The sequence below is a fragment of the Colias croceus genome, chromosome 5 (assembly GCF_905220415.1).
Source record: "Colias croceus chromosome 5, ilColCroc2.1".
NCBI lineage: Eukaryota > Metazoa > Arthropoda > Insecta > Lepidoptera > Pieridae > Colias > Colias croceus.
The window spans coordinates 2711029-2729743 of record NC_059541.1 but is presented as its reverse complement, the minus strand read 5'-3'; positions in this window follow the sequence as shown (position 1 = coordinate 2729743).

Here is an 18715-nt window from a genome sequence, read left to right as displayed (position 1 = left end):
ACTTGTAATTAAGAATATCTATGAATTTCGCTTTGAGTTTACCTGTTTTATCTTTAATCTGTTCGTGTATTTGCCACGTATTTTAAAGGCCCTAAATGTTTTACGGCCTGCAATCCGTTTGGAATAATTATTATAATTGTAAAGGTCAAACTTTCAGGGGTTAATATGTGCCGCAGGTATTTGTTAAGCTTGCGTCTAGACGAAGTTCTAACTGTAATTTGCTAAGCAAAATTTTTGTTAATTTTAGAAGTACTTTTAATTAACTCAACACACATGTCATATTTTGTAGCATTTTATACTTTGAACAACTAATACAAAGTAATAGAGGATTTACTATCAAGTATTGTGTTCTGATATAAACTTGGAGACCGTATTGAAACGTATAAGAAAATCTATTTTGCGGGTCAGCTACGTAAAATGGTACTAGGGCTAATATCAAAGTGCGGCTAATATTATAAAGGTAAAATATGTGGCAATTTATGGATGCCTTTTGATAAAAAATTTGTTTTTCTATACGGAAATGACTACATTGTATAGAGAAAAGTTCATTCCCGCGTCTGTCGTAATGTCTGTATGTAATGTAATGCCTACATATTACTACACAACGGATTTTTGATGCTCTTTTATTAATAGATAGCGTGAATCAAGAGGAAGATTTTGGTATGTCATTAATTAAAATTTTATATATAAGAACTATTTAACATATTATAACTATTAATATATTTGCAGAATTTATTATGTTAATAAATAATTCACATAATAAACGCCCCTATCTTTAGTTCTTACAACCCAAAGTCTGCACCGAACATAAAATTAACATAGATATAGTTAACGATAATTGAAACATGGGCGACATTTTACAAAATTCCCAAGTGAAATATATTCTGTAGCAAGACTTCCATGATAATGTATAGTACATGAGACCTTATTTATACATAAATGGATCCCTTTAGTCAGGAATGTTTATCACTACATAGTATAAAACAAAGTCGCTTTCTCTATCCCTATGTCCCATGTATGCCTAAATCTTTAAAACTACGCAACGGATTTTGAAACGGTTTTTTTTAATAGATAGATTGATTCAAGAGGAAGGTTTTAGTTTATAACTTATTGTTTTAGTCAAAGCGGGCGAAGCCGCGGGCGGCATGCTAGTATGATATAATTTGTGTAATTATCATAGCTACTAGGATGTCGGAAGTCGTCCATATCTTTACGTTCGAACGGGCATCTGTCACAGACTCAATCAGTTGGCTTTCCGCCCTAATTCACGAATTGGTATTGGATGTAATATAGTGTGAAATAAAGTAAATTGTATTACTATACGTACTGTTTCGGGTATACTATATAGCAGAAACGTTTGTGACATGTTTTTATCAATGCTTAATTCCAAATGGAATGGCGTGTAGTTTTATGATATTATTTTGCAGTATAATGCTGTTTTAACGCATGTCTATTTTGAGATACGTATATAATTTACTAACGATCCTTTTATTCGTTTTTAATTGGATTTAGTTACAAATTTTCTATCATGTTAGAGCCGATTTTTCAATCCTTGGTTAATATTTATCCGGCCAATAAAGTATTACACGAACATATTAAAATGTCACATGTCACATGTGTAAACTGCCAAATACGGAAAATTACAATACATTTTTGAAATGGTAGTTTAATACGTTATTCGATGAATAAGTTTTAACCAAGGAATAAGGATTGAAAAATCGGCCCTTAAACGAATAATATAAAAATAATATTTTTCAAATTAAATGCGTTCACTGCCGCTATAAATTAATTATTTAAATATACAATTTACACTTTTCATCAGCAATCATCTCACCGCTCATCAAATATACATTCATATCGCCTACGCGAGTACTAAGTCACTAATCGGTCCAACACTTCACAACCCTGTCGCCTTTATTGACCCTTCGAAATCCTGTTTAATTATTTACCCTGTATTAATACACCTAACACATTAGAGTTTACCATTAATCATAATCTACTGCCGACGCCGACTCTCAAAGGACGGCGGCCGCTTGCAAAATTAAATTCAATTTACTCGTCTTGATTAGTTTCGACGGAATAATGTGGCTTTATTAGGTGCAGCTCTGCTCTCAATTCTCATTCTATGTCACTTTGGGAAGTGTCTAATATTGTTTCGTAGTATGTTTGTGTAACGTTGCCCTGACTTTGAAGTTTTGTTATTGTTTTTGCAGAAAGACTAAATAAAAGAGGAAAAAAATGTTTTTAATGTTTTAAGACTTGCACTACAGTTTGCAACAGTATCTTTAAAAATTCTTTTGTATTTCTCAATCATAAATAATATTGTAGTTACACTTATTTAAGTAAAAGAGAATAATCCCCTTTATATTCTATGAAAATGTAAAGCCTATTGTAAGAGTAAGTTATAAAATATATGGCCGCTATACTAAATGTCAGCTATTACCTTTTCAAATAATCCGACATTAGATCATATATAACAGTTATGACTGGCTTTTCAGACCCACGTCTAAAGTCCTGCAAAGTTAAAACTTTCGCGTTAACACTGCACCCAGTGACGTAGTTGAACGGTCAAGAGGCCCCTTACCTCCTATGTCCTTGTTTTTAACCATGGTTATGCTCCTCCCAAGAATTTTTCATAGAAATATTCTTCGCTAAACTTTCCTTTCAATTCTAAACGTACTTAAGAGTAAATGCAATTTAAAGATTTTGAGTATAGTACAAAAAAGCGGTGGCGGCGAAAAGCTGAAGACCGAGCTCTATGGCGTGCCTTAGGAGAGGCCTATGTCCAACAGTGGACGGAAAAAGGCTGGAGAGAGAGTATAGTACACATAAAAATCATAACACCCATTTATAAAAGAACACGGGTTCTTAATTATTTCGTAAATACATAATTAAAAATACTTTAACATAGGTATATGAAATATAACAAGATCTAAAAGTCTTTTACAATTCAGCGCTATTCGTAAAAGAACACAATACAATGTACCTGTACTTTATCAGTTTGGGGCCCTGGTTTAGGAGCCCCACTGTACCCAAATTAACTGCCACCGACCGACTTAACCTCACGAGAGTGCTTTCTCACTCAAGAGTAAGAATGTTGAACTTATAAGCTCTCGTTATGGTTACAGAGTTGAGAATTCCATTTTTGTCTTTGCTTTTTAAAGCCTAAGTATTAAGAAAAAAAAAATTGTTTTCAGGACAAGACGTTAAATTGTGACGTTTGATTGTTGAAGAAATATATCAAACAAAAACAACTTTAATTAGAAAAATACAATACAAATGTGTATTTTAATTGCATCGTTATCATTTTTTTTATAAAAACGAACTTTGTAAAATAAACTGTTTCTAACGTTAAATCTTATATCAACTATGCAAGTAAAACTGTTAATAAGACTAATTCTAGTGCATCTAGTTCAGTTACAAGAAACATTGTTTGCATTTCAAAAGCAACCAGCGTTGCAATTAAACAATATTAGATAGGAGCGTTAGAATAATCCCCTTAATGACGTCATAACTAACTTTGTATGAACTAAAGTACCGTTAAATAAGATAATACAGTTAATGGATACTTTTCAGTAAATTAATTATTTAGATTTGGACAAACATGGATCTCATATTCAAAAATATTCACAAAATATCGTTAAATTGTTTAAAGAGCGTGTCAATGTGAATCGAAATAATTAGTAGTTTACGAAAAAAAAAATTACTTAAACTTAATATTAATATGAAAAAAAAGTAAGTTCAGCCAAAAAAAAATAAATGTTGTGTGGTTTTATGAAACCACGGTAAGAGTGAAACTTTTTTTCACACTAAAAATTATCGTATTTGTACGATAATTATCGTACGTATCGTGCGTCACGCGACATGCGCTGCACAGACCAAAAAGTTTGAGACGATGTAATAAAATTTTCACTTTAATAAAGTAATTTGTCGTTTTTTATCTTTTAATCAGGTTTTAATCAATTTTCAAAACGTCACCAAATTTTGTATCATTGAAAACTGCTAGTTATTCGTTACAGAGTACCTAAACATGAAACTAAACTACATAGGTTAACACATCGTTTACCCACGCCTCGCCAAGACTGTTTGTTGCAGTAATCAAAGAGATGCCGCGCCTAATTGCGCTGGTTGACATGTTCCAATACAATAGCACTAATTAGACAAAACGATTGTCTCTAATTTTAGCTGACCTGGATTTGTGAGGGCTGTTAATTTGGAAACTATTTTTGGATATAATATGCACAATGCACATATTCGTGTGTGGGTAATAGCTATTTTGCGATATTTAATGTTTTTAATGCTAGTTTGTAGAATATTATGGCTAAAGTATTGATTTTATAATCCGGTTTTAAGTCAGTATTTTCATTAATATAATGATTTCTTAAGAAATTCCTTTGTGTTCTTAACGCTTGATGTAGAGCAGTATCCGTGCATAATGTCGTAGCTTCCAAACAGATAAACCGAGCAGATTGTGGTTTTTCAAACGAAAATCATATTTCTCAAGAACTTTTCTAGTTATAAATAACCATTTCTAAGAAAGCATGTCAAAGAGATCATCTTTGATTGGAATTAGTCAGTATTACAGACAATATTGTATTGTATGTAGCTAAGAATTCAACATGTCTTGTGTCAATAATATTTGTTTGTCCATTCTATTAACTATTATTGAAGTGAAACTCCATAAGGCGCGTTGAGAGTAAAATTTCAAGTTGGCGTCACGGCACGTCACATCATGGAGTAAGGCCACGATTTTGGTATTTTTCAATCTTGCCAAAAAAGTTCCACTTCTGACACGTGTGTACACGCGTCCTTTTTTCAATAACATCCGCGTAGTATTTGACCTGGTGTTTGTTTATTGAAGTTACTACTGTAAAACAATATTATAGTATACATAATCATATTGATACGGATGATTGTATGTATATCATAATTACATTAATCGTGCAGATACACAAAGTACTCGTATTAATATATCGTAATATACTCATCTCATGAAACATGAAGCAACTAATTATAAGGTAGACTGTGATACTGTTGACTTTCAGTAACGAGAGAATTTCCTAGAATGTGCTGGATGAGTGATGAATAAATTAACGAGAACTACACTAAGATAATGTTGTTACAGCAGTTTATATAATAAAGGCATTTGTAGCTTGTACTTCGCAAACTATGTTCTGGTCACTTTTGGTACATGTTAGTCGATTTTCGTGGTGGAAAAATATGTCGATAATAAGTCCTTGGAAATAAATGGAGAATAAGCTTTGTAATAAAAGAAAGCTTTAACAAACACAATGATATTAAGAGTAATTGTATTGGGATTTAGATTAAATATTTGATTGTTTTTAATATATTAAATTAAATTTACGCATATATTTTGCATAGTTATATACAAAAATGTATATTATATAAATGAAACCCATTTTCCTTGGTCAATGAAAATGGGTTTCAATGGGTCGCATCACGCGTGAACGGGTAGACCGATTTTGATAATTCTTTTTTATAAAATTTTAATATTCCTTATGGAGAGCAAACGTAAACATGTACAATGGTGAAGCCAGGGCGGACCGTTAGTGCTTTATACTTAGCGAACCATAATGAACAATTAAATTTTTGACGCCTCTCTGTATCATGTTTTTGGAAAAAACAAAGTGTTTTACCCTCTATTGAAGGTATGTGAGAAAGTTTGTTTATATAAGTTAGATCTAGTCAGGTTAGCTAGTTATCTAGTTTGAAAGTGCACAGAAGCGGTCTAAAGTACCTAAGGGTTGTTTAGATAAATAAATTCTACTTACTTTGGCTTTGAAGATGCCCGGAGTGTGTTTGCGTATGCTTTTGAAGTACCTATAGGATTTGATATCTGTTAACAAACAATTTTATAAAATTAAAGTTTAAGTTTTCTAATTAATAAAAGACCTTAATTAGAAAAAGAAACACTAGTAAAATAATTGTTAAAGGTGTAATTACCACTAAAGGTGCTTTCATTAAAATTTGCACTAATTAATATTTGTTTTAGAATTAATAAAACACAGTGATTATAAAACCATGAAGTTTAAATTAGTTTGTAGTCTATTTTCGTCAATAATTGTTATAGTTTAATAATAATTTTGTTGTATCATAGATAATTTTAAATGTTCATAGTCTTGATTCTATTTTGTTAACCTTGATATACACTTTGCGCCATCTTCGAAAAGTATTATATTCAAACAAACTATCTTATGGAGAAAGGATTTGGAGATATAAATATATGTATATATATACGTATATATACACTCCAAGACACAGGCAACAGCCTAGTTTGGATCTCCAGTAATACTGTAATGTTTTACACTTTTGGTCAATAAAGATTTTTATATTTTTTTTATATTTATATATTATGTTATATTGTAGCTTCAATATCACTATCACTGCTTTATTTTCAGGATATCCCTTCCTCCAGGAATCTTAGGAAGACTCCAGTATTCATAAGACTTTCACCACGTCATCCTTGCGTCCTTGATCCAGCGTCTCCCAATAAAGCTTCGATGATTCCCTGGAAACGAAAATAGAATATGAGATTATTCCACAATCGTGCCAATCTTTTAAAATGTTTGTACATGTCCAAATGTTGATACAATTAATCCGTAGAGTATCAAGAGCCTCGCTCACAGCTACCTACTTTGTTCAACAAACAAGCCTATTTTTGTAGTGTGATGAGCTTACAGGGGCTTGAACCTATTAGCATACTTGTGTATTGTGTATAGATAGGAAAAAAAATCAGGACATATTCAGAACACGATCTGATCCCATAGTAAGCTTTTCGCTTGTATTTTGGAAACCAAATGGCTGATAAACATTCATTTAATTTAAAATATATAGATAAATAGACAGATAGAGCAAACATCATACAAATATTTACCCCGGGTGGGAATCGAACCCGCGACCTCTGGCTTCTAGCTACCTTCGAGCTACAAACTAAGCCAATAAATAAATATAAATATAATTAAACATTTTCTCCCTTATCTTATAACTATTTTCTATACATATAAGATAAGGTAAATGAAATTGCCTCAGTAATATAAGAACATATACGGAGAAAAACGTAATTAAGTAAAAGGAAGTATCCTTCAAAGGCACGTACATTTAATTACGCGGTAAGTTTTGCCACTAATAATGGATGTCACATAACTTGTAAATACTTTGGAAGTGCAAAAACATATTACAAATGTTGTTATTGATTTAATGTATTTTCTGAATGTCTGGAGAAGAATAGGAAGGTTTTTTCTGTGTTTGATATTACATGCAATATTGATTTAATATATTTTTAACTCTACTTATAACACTTTTATGATACAAAACGCCCGCCTCCTTGGTACTGTGGTTGACGCGTGAGCGCAGAACCGAGGGGTCCTGGGTTCGATTCCCGGTGGAGAACAGAAAAAAAATGTCCGGGCCTGGCAGGACAGAGAAGGCTGATCACCTACTTGTTCCTAAAGAAAATCGATCAGTGAAACAGATGAATGGATAATGCAACTGCCCCTTACCCCACTTGGGGACACGGACTTTAGTATGATACAAAATGTAGTACAATAGTGTAGTAAAGCATTTACTTTTTTTATTAGAGCGCCTTCATAGTTTTAAGCTTTTTAACAGAGAGATCTTAGTTTGGATCCTAGGATTGATATTTGAATATAACCGTGTATCAACTTAATGTCCTATTTTTAGTCTGATGTTTTCAAAGTAAAACCTACGTGAAAAGGATTATTTTTAATAACAATGTACTTCCACTTTATATTTCTAATTACCCACCAAACCATGTTTGGTAATTCATTAGAAACGCTACAGTTGTAAATCGTATTTAAACATTAAAGTTTTCATTAAACAAAACCACATGTTGAAAGTAAATTTCCATACACATCAGAACTTGTTCCTAAAATGAAAACACCTTTTGACTAATTTCTAACCTAATACCTTCAGAATAAGGTACAAAATAGCGTGTATCTCATAAAATCGTGTGGCAGTTTGTACATCTGAGGTCGCAAAAAGGAACTCCATAACTAATTAACAGGCATCAAAAATACGGCCTTTCGTGAAAATATTTACTGAAAGGCGAGGGAAATTAAACCTTATATCTAATACATTACGGGCGTCTTGCTTCTGTCGTAATTAGGATTCCATTGATCTAATTATCTGGGGCTGATAAAAGTCCTCTAGACCGCGAAATGAGACACTATTTATTCATTAATTAAGGATGTAATTACTTTATATAAGTAATGGGCAAGTTTTCTTTTTTCATTATTATATATAACTAGCTTACCGCCCGCGGCTTCGCCCGCTTTCTCTAAAACGATTTGAGATTTAAACTATCCTATCTCTCAAGTTGGATCGAATTGCACATGGTGTGCGAATTTTATTACAATCGGTTAAGTGGTTTAGGAGTCCATTGAGGACAAACGAAAAAAAACGAAAAGAAGATTTGTACAACGCGAATAATATACCTAGCTAATTGAAGGGTCAACGCCTGATTATTTTTGATTCGATTAATTCATGCCCGAGCACGCTTGTACAACACATTGAAAGTTTAACCAAATAACAATATAATTAAGCTTGCAATACACTTACAAAACTCTATGATACATATTATTTAATACTCTAAATAATGCTAATTTTTCATGTTCTAATTCTCTCGATCGAGGTATTCTTACCTAGCAACAAACCAAAATAGTCTAACTAAGCCCATACCGTAGCGAGTGAATATGAAAACTCCAACATATGACTTCTATTCTCATTTCTCAACAATAAAACTTCACAAATATCACGTTTGTTCATTTCGAAACTTTACTGCTTGTGTTACGTGAAACTTTCTCATAACTTGGCGAATATAAAACTAAACGCAGGCACAAGTATATGTGAATATTTATTGGACTTTTATATCAAATAGATCTCATTTAGATATAGCTTTTTATTTTGGTGGCAATTTATCATTGTATTAATAACGCAATACATACTCGTTCTCATACGCATACTCCTTCTATCTTAGAGGCGCAAACTAGCCATGTGGGTATCTGGCAGAATTACCAGCGTTGTGGAGTTTGCCTCTGCAACATTTATGCTGAGCCAGGGCCTTTTTGTAGCTACAATGCAATTTTGATATGTCTCATGTAATTTCGATTGTTATCATGTTATTTTATTTTTGTAATTTTGTAATCTTTTTATTTATTTTTGTATTTTATTTTTAATGGTGTCTTGAATGTCATATCATTGTGTTGTTTGGCTCAATAAATCTTTTTGTATTGTATTGTATTGTATTGTATTGTATTGTATTATACTGTAATATACAACATTCAATGTTATCGATTTCTCGATGAGGTTATAGTTTTATGAGGATAGGAGGGAACTATGCGGGTTTTTCTTTGACTGCGCAGGCGAAGCCGCGGGTGGAAAGCTAGTTATACTATAAGCAAGATTTACACATATATTAACATGTTATCGTAAAGTGATAAATATTATTATTTTGATTGTCTTGAATATGATAAAAAGCTCTTATAATTCAAAAGTTTCCTGTACTAACTGGAAATGAGCCTATATAATTATTTTCCATCATAGAGATTTATGTACTTAGGTAGTTCTCGCGTTAGGCTAGATTGAGCTAAATTAGACTTTCTACGCTTTATGGGCTTATAACATGCGGTCTGCAAATAATTTTCTGGTATTATTAGATAGTGTTAGTATTATAAAATTGAGTATTAGAGAGTCTGCAATAGATTTATTTCAGTCATGAAGACTAGAAATGGAGTTATAACATGGATTGGAAACGATCCTCAGTCCTAAGGAAATATTATGTAATGAAGATAGTGCTTTTCAAGTATCTATGGTCATTATATCGGTTTACATTTAATATGTTACTGTATGATATTATAGCATATGATTTGAATAAATATTCAAAATTGTAGGTATTGTTAACTTTTTGTCTAAATAACGTGTTATTTTGTCGGAATATTATAGTTTTAGGGCCGATTTTTAAATCCTTGGTTATCCGTCCAATAAAGTATTACACGAACATTTTAAAATGTCACCTGTAAACTGTCAAATACGGACAATTAGAAGAAATTATTGAAATGGTAGTTTAATACGTTATTCGATGAATAAGTTTTAACCAACGATTGAAAAATCAGCCCTAAGTTACATAAAATTATAAGTTGATAAGGAGTATCTAATAAATATTTATAATCCATTAATTTTAAGTAAGCTAGAGCTTTTTTATGTCGGAAAATTTTGTTTAACCTATAACGCTTACATTAAAGAAAGTGCTCTAAATTAATAAGCTGTTAAAAAGTTCCCCATTTCATTCATTAATAATTTCATAGTTTGAGCTTCAAGTACATAACTATATAATTTAATAGTATATAATATAATCAAAGCGTGAGAATGTGCATTTGTTCCTTCTCATAACGGACCAACATTTAGTTACCTGAATAATGTCTTAGATCTACGTCCGGGCTAGCGTTAATATTATCTTTCTATGGTAAGACATTATCTTATATCTTCCTTAATGTTTTCCTCGTAAATGCGGTTGCTGAGCACACTGCTTCGAACCGTAAGTGAGTTTACACACTACGCCGAGAGAGATTCGAGCGACTATGCTATAAACGTCTTCTTGCATTATTCTTGTGATGTACGCAACTGAATAGTAAAGCTTGAAATAAATCATTTACGTGTTATAAAGTTAAATAAATAGCAATTTGAGAATGTATTTTAATATTACATCAATAATACACAAAAAGAGTTTTTTCAAATGTTCTTTACATCTTAATAAAGAATCAACAGATATCGCCTCAACATCCTTTCGCACAGTGGGTGAACCTCCAAAAACATTTTACACTTATACCTTAAAAGAGCGTCGGATATTTACAGCGTGACATCGCACGTGGACAATAAATTGTGCGCACCTACACCGCACCAACGCCAAATATCGAAGCCTTCGAAGCCGAACTAACAAAATACACTTTTATTGCTTTCACTGCAGTTTGTTTCGTGCGGTTTGGATATTTTCGCTTTAGCTCGTGTAAACTGTTGAAAATATTACGTACCGAAAACTCCCCGAAGAATTTAATTGACGATCTAATTGGCCGGCTAAAGTTGCCTGAATACGTTTCGAACATAATTGTGTGGGCTAGTTTATTAAGGTTGTGAAATTTAATTTATTGGAACAAGGTTTAACGTTACGTTTGAGTGCCTTATTTAACATTATTTGTGTATTGGTTAGAAGTTCTTGGTGATTATGTAAGGAAGTTAATGAATTTCGAAATTTAATAATCACGGGCGGATCTTTAAGTTCGATGATTCGTCCAGGAAAAAGTAGTATTTATCTTCTATTTGTTCCTGGACGAATTGACATTATTTTACATCGATGCTATTATATTCAGGTTCCATTTTACACTATGTATGTATTATACAACAAGGTTATCAAGAAAATTTGGTTTTAAGGCTATCCGAAATAAAATATACAGACTTAGGCTATAAAGAAATACATCCTTATCAATAAACATAGAGTCTGTTTATATTTCATCACTCAGATCTAAACAAAATACAAACTCAAGTATTTATTTCCAGAAAAGGCAGATAGAAGGTATGAAGGTAGGTTGAAGGTATACATATAATGACAGAGTGATATTTAAAGGTCCCGATTTACCAAAACCCAAAATATGACTATTTTGCCAAAGCGTTATGCGTTGGCCGGTGTTTGATTCGTGTCGAAAACGCTAATGGAGGGATGATGTTGTAATCCCTCGTACGGTCGATGTAATTTCATTTGAACAAGATAAAAAGGGACACTCGTGTAGAGTGAAATATTATTATGTGAGCCTTTTCATTGAGTTTGGTGGAGTGGAGTTATGCACGTTGTTGTACATCTCTTTCGTGTTTTCTTTTTCACACGAAAGTTTTGTGGAATGTAGAGCTTATAATCTTTTAGATTGAAGTCGTTGAGAAAAATGTATGTAATAGTAATACAAATTATAACCCTATTGCTATTTATGGTATGTTATCGATTAAAATGTTATCTTTCTTTTTTTGTTTATTTTTTGACCTAGTTCAATCTGGATTAGTAGTAATAATGAGTGATATGCACATTGAATTGTTTAAAAGAGTAAATAATTAAATATTATGGAATATGAGTATTATTAACTAAGCTGTGTCTGCAACAAAATAAGTTAAAATTAGGTGCATGGAATCTTTTAATAAGGCTTGAAATTGTGCAGTTGTACCTACTATTGAGCAAAGATTGTTCAGTCAGGTAATTTATCTGCTCGATTGCCTCTATACATATACATTAGCATACGAAACACATGTTTTGTAACAATAAATCTAAATACAGATCAATTAAACCAAATGTAAGCCGACTAAAGCCCAACCAAAAATAACTCCAAAGCCCATTCAGGGATCTCTTAATAAAACGCTTACCAATTTCATCCCTGACACGAGTAACAAAAAAATTTGATTACGTTTTAACTTAAATATTTATACGATGGTACGGATACACCATCGTTGGTATGAAAAATGTTATAAATGTAATATCGCTAATGTGAATATTAAAATATCCCGGGGCTATCGGGAGTGAATTTGAGGAAGTAAAAGCGGTTAAGGGTGTGTTGGATGTTCCTTGGTTCGATATATTTTTGTAGTGATTTTCAAAATGGATGGGATTTTGGTAATATAATTAATTAAGTGCTACGACAAATTGACCAATTATAAAATTATCTTTGATTGATTTGACTACAGTAAGAATACAGTGCTATTATTATTATTTTTTTTTTTTTATTATGAGCCATGGCTGTCCCACTGCTGAGCAAAGGCCTCTCTTCCCTCAATCCATTTCTATAATATGAATAAAGTTTATAAATTATAAATAGAACAAAAAAATAAAAAAATGTATGTGAAATGGTAAGGAAACGAAGCATCCAGTATTCTTACAGTCAAATAGAATCAGAAGTATTTGATATCGATTACCAAGAATTTGAAAGACGGTCGTCATTACCAACACAATCGATCCTGCCTATCCTATCAAAGGGTTTATAACAATATGGGTCTGATACAAAGGTATTTTAAGAGCACTTCAGTACATCGATAGGCGTTTAAAATATTTCTAATTAAATCCTCCCTGAGGGCTACCCCGGATCTCGGGACCGCTTTTATCTAACACGTTCAGCGCTTAAAGCGATACGTAAAGGCATTTAACGATGTATATTTGCTTATCAAGTATTTTGTGCGCAGTAAACGGAAAGTACTGGATTTTGTTGAATATGTTACGTGTAAATATTCAGCGCGCTATGAATAGGATAGTGGTGTGAGGATTCTTAGTGCCGTGGTTTATTAAAACTAGTGGCGTTACATCGTTTTGTGGAAAAACATTATTTAAGAGCTTTACTGGTTGTTAATAACAATAATTTATTCTTATTCTTAATTGTTTGTAATTGTTATAAGCTGAGTTTGTTTGAATGACCAAGGAAATGCTTAATCGATAATTTTAAAAATATATTATTATTATTTGAAGAGTTGTAAACTACGTATAACTAATTTTTAAGTCATAATCTATTTTATTTCTTCTGGGTGTCTTTACCAGTTCTTCATTTATAATTTGATTAGGTTTCAGAGTGTAGGTTGAGATGTGGGCGCGTAGCGGAATCAATCATTTATCTACTATGATATTATAATAAAAGTTTTCATAAGAATCGTTCGAAATAAAGACAATATTTATATTATGAGAAACGAGTTTTTATTAAGTGATGCTATTCATAAAAAAATGTGTATAATTTGATTTAATATATTCGATAAATAGAAAACAATATTATGTTTTATCAGTCTTCATAATTTGATTTTTAAATCATTCAAATGCATACTAATATTATAAATGCGAAAGTAACTGTCTGTCTGTCTGTTACTCAATAACGCCTAAACTACTGAACCAATTTGCATGAAATTTATTATGGAGATATTTTGATACCCGAGAAAGGACATAGGCTACCTTTTTTTGCGAAATATGTACCACGGCGGACTACTAGTGATTTATAAATATCAAATTTTAATGAATAGAAAAAATTCGATCTCAAAATTTTATAGTCTTCCTAATTTTTACGGATTCCCTTTGGCTTTTTGATGATATCTCTTTCCCTTAAATTGTTTTAATACCGTTTTATTTATAAATAATAAATTCGGTAAATGCCACTTAAACGCGGAAGTACGGCTACACCGCAGACTTGCGGTCTCACCCGGAGACGGCTGATTGCGGAAAAGTACATTATTTAATACACAATTGTGACAGCTGACGTGGGTTATACGGGATAATAGAGGTCTAATTTGAACTTGACGGGGAAAAATTTGGCAAACTGCGCTTGGTGAAGCCGTGACACAGTGAGATGAGCATTTTCATACATCCGGCTTAGTTTTGGACAGGGTCAATGTCAGAGATATTTATATGTGTGTAAATCAAATATATATAAAACTCAAAAGTTGGTCAAGTGATATTAAGAAGTAGAGACGTAATATTTTTTAATAGCTGAACTCTTTTTTGGATGATTAGTTGTCTGGTTCCTTTGCATAGTGGTTAAGTAGGTAAGGCGTCATTGGTTCAATCTTTAGTGAAAAAAAAAAAAAAAAAAACTGTTTTGTGCACAGGAGCTTGGGCAAGTTTAACCTATTAATACGCCAGTGAATGCGTTATGCGTTAATTTCTTTATAGTTATTATTAGTATTATGACTCAAGTTAATTTGGAATATTTGAATGTATAGCTCAAGTAGTAATATAATAGTTGAAATTCAACAACCACCCAAAGGAAGATCTACAAAGACCGGTTCTAAATAGTAAGAAATAGTGGGGCTTCTCTCCATCTAATACGACTCGCAGATCTCGACAACTATTATGGTAAGTCTTGTAGTCTTTAAAGAGTTCTTTAGTACATTTTACATTAAAAATTAAAATAAATAGAACATTTATTTAATAAATTCATTTGTTGTTCAAATGATCACAGTATAGGCAAATCATTCTCTGCACGGCATAGTTGAAAGTGTTTTTTGATTCGTTTTTTGATATCATACTGTGAATATTTATTCTATAAAGCAGATATTATTTCTCTGTCTTTATTTTATTAGAGGAATAAGGAAACATTTGACAATTACTTTGCCCGATGGTGCGAAGCGTGGTCTAGGATGGAGCATGCTGACCTAATGTCTATTCACATTTCGTCTGTGTTCTAGAACAATTAGTGTCTAGAACCATCTTATCGTCCTATATTATAAATGTTCATTTTTACAATCATGGGCGTAGCTAGCCATGGGCTCAAGGTGGGGCAACAATAAAAAAATAATATGTAACTAGCAACTGTATGTACCCAAAGTCATATCCAGGTCTTCGAACCTCAAATGCCGGTGGCACGGCCGGCGGCTGTGCCGCCGGCATTTGCGAAGGCATTTGCGAAATTTGCGAAGGCATTTGCGAAGGCATTTGCGAAGGCATTTGCGAAGGCATTTGCGAAGGCATTTGCGAAGGCATTTGCGAAGGCATTTGCGAAGGCATTTGCGAAGGCATTTGCGAAGGCATTTGCGAGGGCATTTGCGAGGGCATTTGCGAGGGCATTTGCGAGGGCATTTGCGAGGGCATTTGCGAGGGCATTTGCGAGGGCATTTGCGAGGGCATTTGCGAGGGCATTTGCGAGGGCATTTGCGAGGGCATTTGCGAGGGCATTTGCGAGGGCATTTGCGAGGGCATTTGCGAGGGCATTTGCGAGGGCATATGTGAGGGCATTTGCGAGGGCATTTGCGAGGGCATTTGCGACGGCATTTGCGAGGGCATTTGCGAGGGCATTTGCGAGGGCATTTGCGAAGGCATTTGCGACGGCATTTGCGACGGCATTTGCGACGGCATTTGCGAAGGCATTTGCGAGGGCATATGTGAGGGCATTTGCGAGGGCATTTGCGAGGGCATTTGCGACGGCATTTGCGACGGCATTTGCGACGGCATTTGCGACGGCATTTGCGAAGGCATTTGCGACGGCATTTGCGACGGCATTTGCGACGGCATTTGCGAAGGCATTTGCGAGGGCATTTGCCAGGGCATTTGCGAACGCGCTTGCGAACGCGCCTGCGAACGCGCCTGCGAACGCGCCTGCGAACGCGCCTGCGAACGCGCCTGCGAACGCGCCTGCGAACGCGCCTGCGAACGCGCCTGCGAACGCGCCTGCGAACGCGCCTGCGAACGCGCCTGCGAACGCGTCTGCGAACGCGCCTGCGAACGCGCCTGCGAACGCGCCTGCGAACGCGCCTGCGAACGCGCCTGCGAACGCGCCTGCGAACGCGCCTGCGAACGCGCCTGCGAACGCGCCCTGCGAACGCGCCTGCGAACGCGCCTGCGAACGCGCCTGCGAACGCGCCTGCGAACGCGCCTGCGAACGCGCCTGCGAACGCGCCCTGCGAACGCGCCTGCGAACGCGCCTGCGAACGCGCCTGCGAACGCGCCTGCGAACCCGCCTGCGAACGCGCCTGCGAACGCGCCTGCGAACGCGCCTGCGAACGCGCCTGCGAACGCGCCTGCGAACGCGCCTGCGAACGCGCCTGCGAACGCGCCTGCGAACGCGCCTGCGAACGCGCCTGCGAACGCGCCTGCGAACGCGCCCTGCGAACGCGCCTGCGAACGCGCCTGCGAACGCGCCTGCGAACGCGCCTGCGAACGCGCCTGCGAACGCGCCTGCGAACGCGCCTGCGAACGCGCCTGCGAACGCGCCTGCGAACGCGCCTGCGAACGCGCCTGCGAACGCGCCTGCGAACGCGCCCTGCGAACGCGCCTGCGAACGCGCCTGCGAACGCGCCCTGCGAACGCGCCTGCGAACGCGCCCGCGAACGCGCTTGCGAACGCGCTTGCGAACGCGCTTGCGAACGCGCTTGCGAACGCGCTTGCGAACGCGCTTGCGAACGCGCTTGCGAACGCGCTTGCGAACGCGCTTGCGAACGCATTTGCGATGGCATCTTCTTTACCTTGAAAACTTTTTTATAACACTCACTTTATTGTGTCCCTATCTTCAGCCGTTTGGTCGCTGGGCGTATGACAATTATTTGTTAATCAGTCATTGTAGAGGTAAATAATACTAATGTTTTGGTCTCATTTTTTTTTATTAGTTTCCAAACAGCTTATACAACAATATAACATACAAATTATAAAAGAACAATTAAAAAAGTTCTATGTATAAACCTATTATATGGATACACAAAATATGTTTAGTGTGAAAGATGTCACTTCAAAATACTGTTACCATAACAATAAAAAAATAAAAAAATACAAAAAAAGAAATGCTGATAACAAGATTCGGCATAAATCCGTATGTTTCAGGTGCTACGCAGTGCAGTAAGTATTAAGCGATGAAAACTGGCTAGACTATTTGAAAATATGTCAATTGTGTTATCTTTATTAACTATTTCGTTATAACTTCGGCATAACCTATATACTGGGTTCTTCAATTTTTAGATTTGGTTAGGTACCTTCCAGGTCAAAGCCTGGGGGGGCAAGCGCCCCACCCTGCCCCACCGTGGCTACGCCCATGTTTACAATACAACTCTCCCTTATCCTTCCTTCGTACAAAAGCGGGCGAGATTAAAATACTAAGAAATTGTCGCAGAAGGAAAACATTTGAAGACAAAGCGACCAAACCCTTTCCACTTGGCACAATCACAGTTCTTTCATGATTCTTTCGCAGTCTCTGTAAAGTTACAATTGAGCAGTTTTGCTCATGTCGCGACAAGGAACGGAGTTTTTTACATTTTCTTTGTGAAATCTGTTTGTGCAATGTTAAGGATGCTGTTCCACCGGAAGTGACGGAATGAATATGTATATGGGGAAGAAGAATAACAAAGTGATCGTTTAAATTACGTAATTATGTTTGGTAACATGATTTTCATTTTCATAATATATTGTTATATGTACCTACAAGTGTAAAATTGTGATTTCAAATAATAATACTATGCTGAAATAGCAATTTAAGATGCAGGAATCACTTTACTTATTAGATTATAGTACAGCAGTACATGGCTTTATCTGATAGTAGGTATATTTCATACTAAATTGATTAATATACACACATAAGGTAATCTTCGCACTTTCTTATTCCACTTTAATGTATATGTACTTACCAACGATAAACAAATATTGCACCTATAAACTTAATAAAACTTCGAAGCCTTTGGCTATTATAAAGTTATTAAAAGAGTTTTAAATTTTAAATAGAACATATCTTTAACTACTTTTATGAAACTGTTTCTTTTAATTCGTTTTTTAACGTCTCTACCGATAACTGTATTTAAGTATTTGGTTGCACTAATATTATATAGCCCACAGGTTCGCTCGCGGATTTTCAGGAAAAAATCCTATGTGATGATCCAAGTTACCTAACGATTTTTTGCTTGAAGTAGTAAAAAAACAAACAAATACACAAATTTCGCTTTTATAATATTAGTAGGATTTACTATTTACTACTATGTGTTTTTTTTTTAATTTGCCTTTTTATAATGTTATAACGACTTCCACCTGCGAGACAATGCACATATTACGATGAAACATATAGGAACTCGACAAATCTCTATTGAAGTAGGAAAACAAAGATATATTATGGTCCATCAATCTAAGAGGCATTGCCCTAAAAATTCATAGATTACATTTTACTATATATCTTGCTACGATCAATGTATGGTTTCGGGC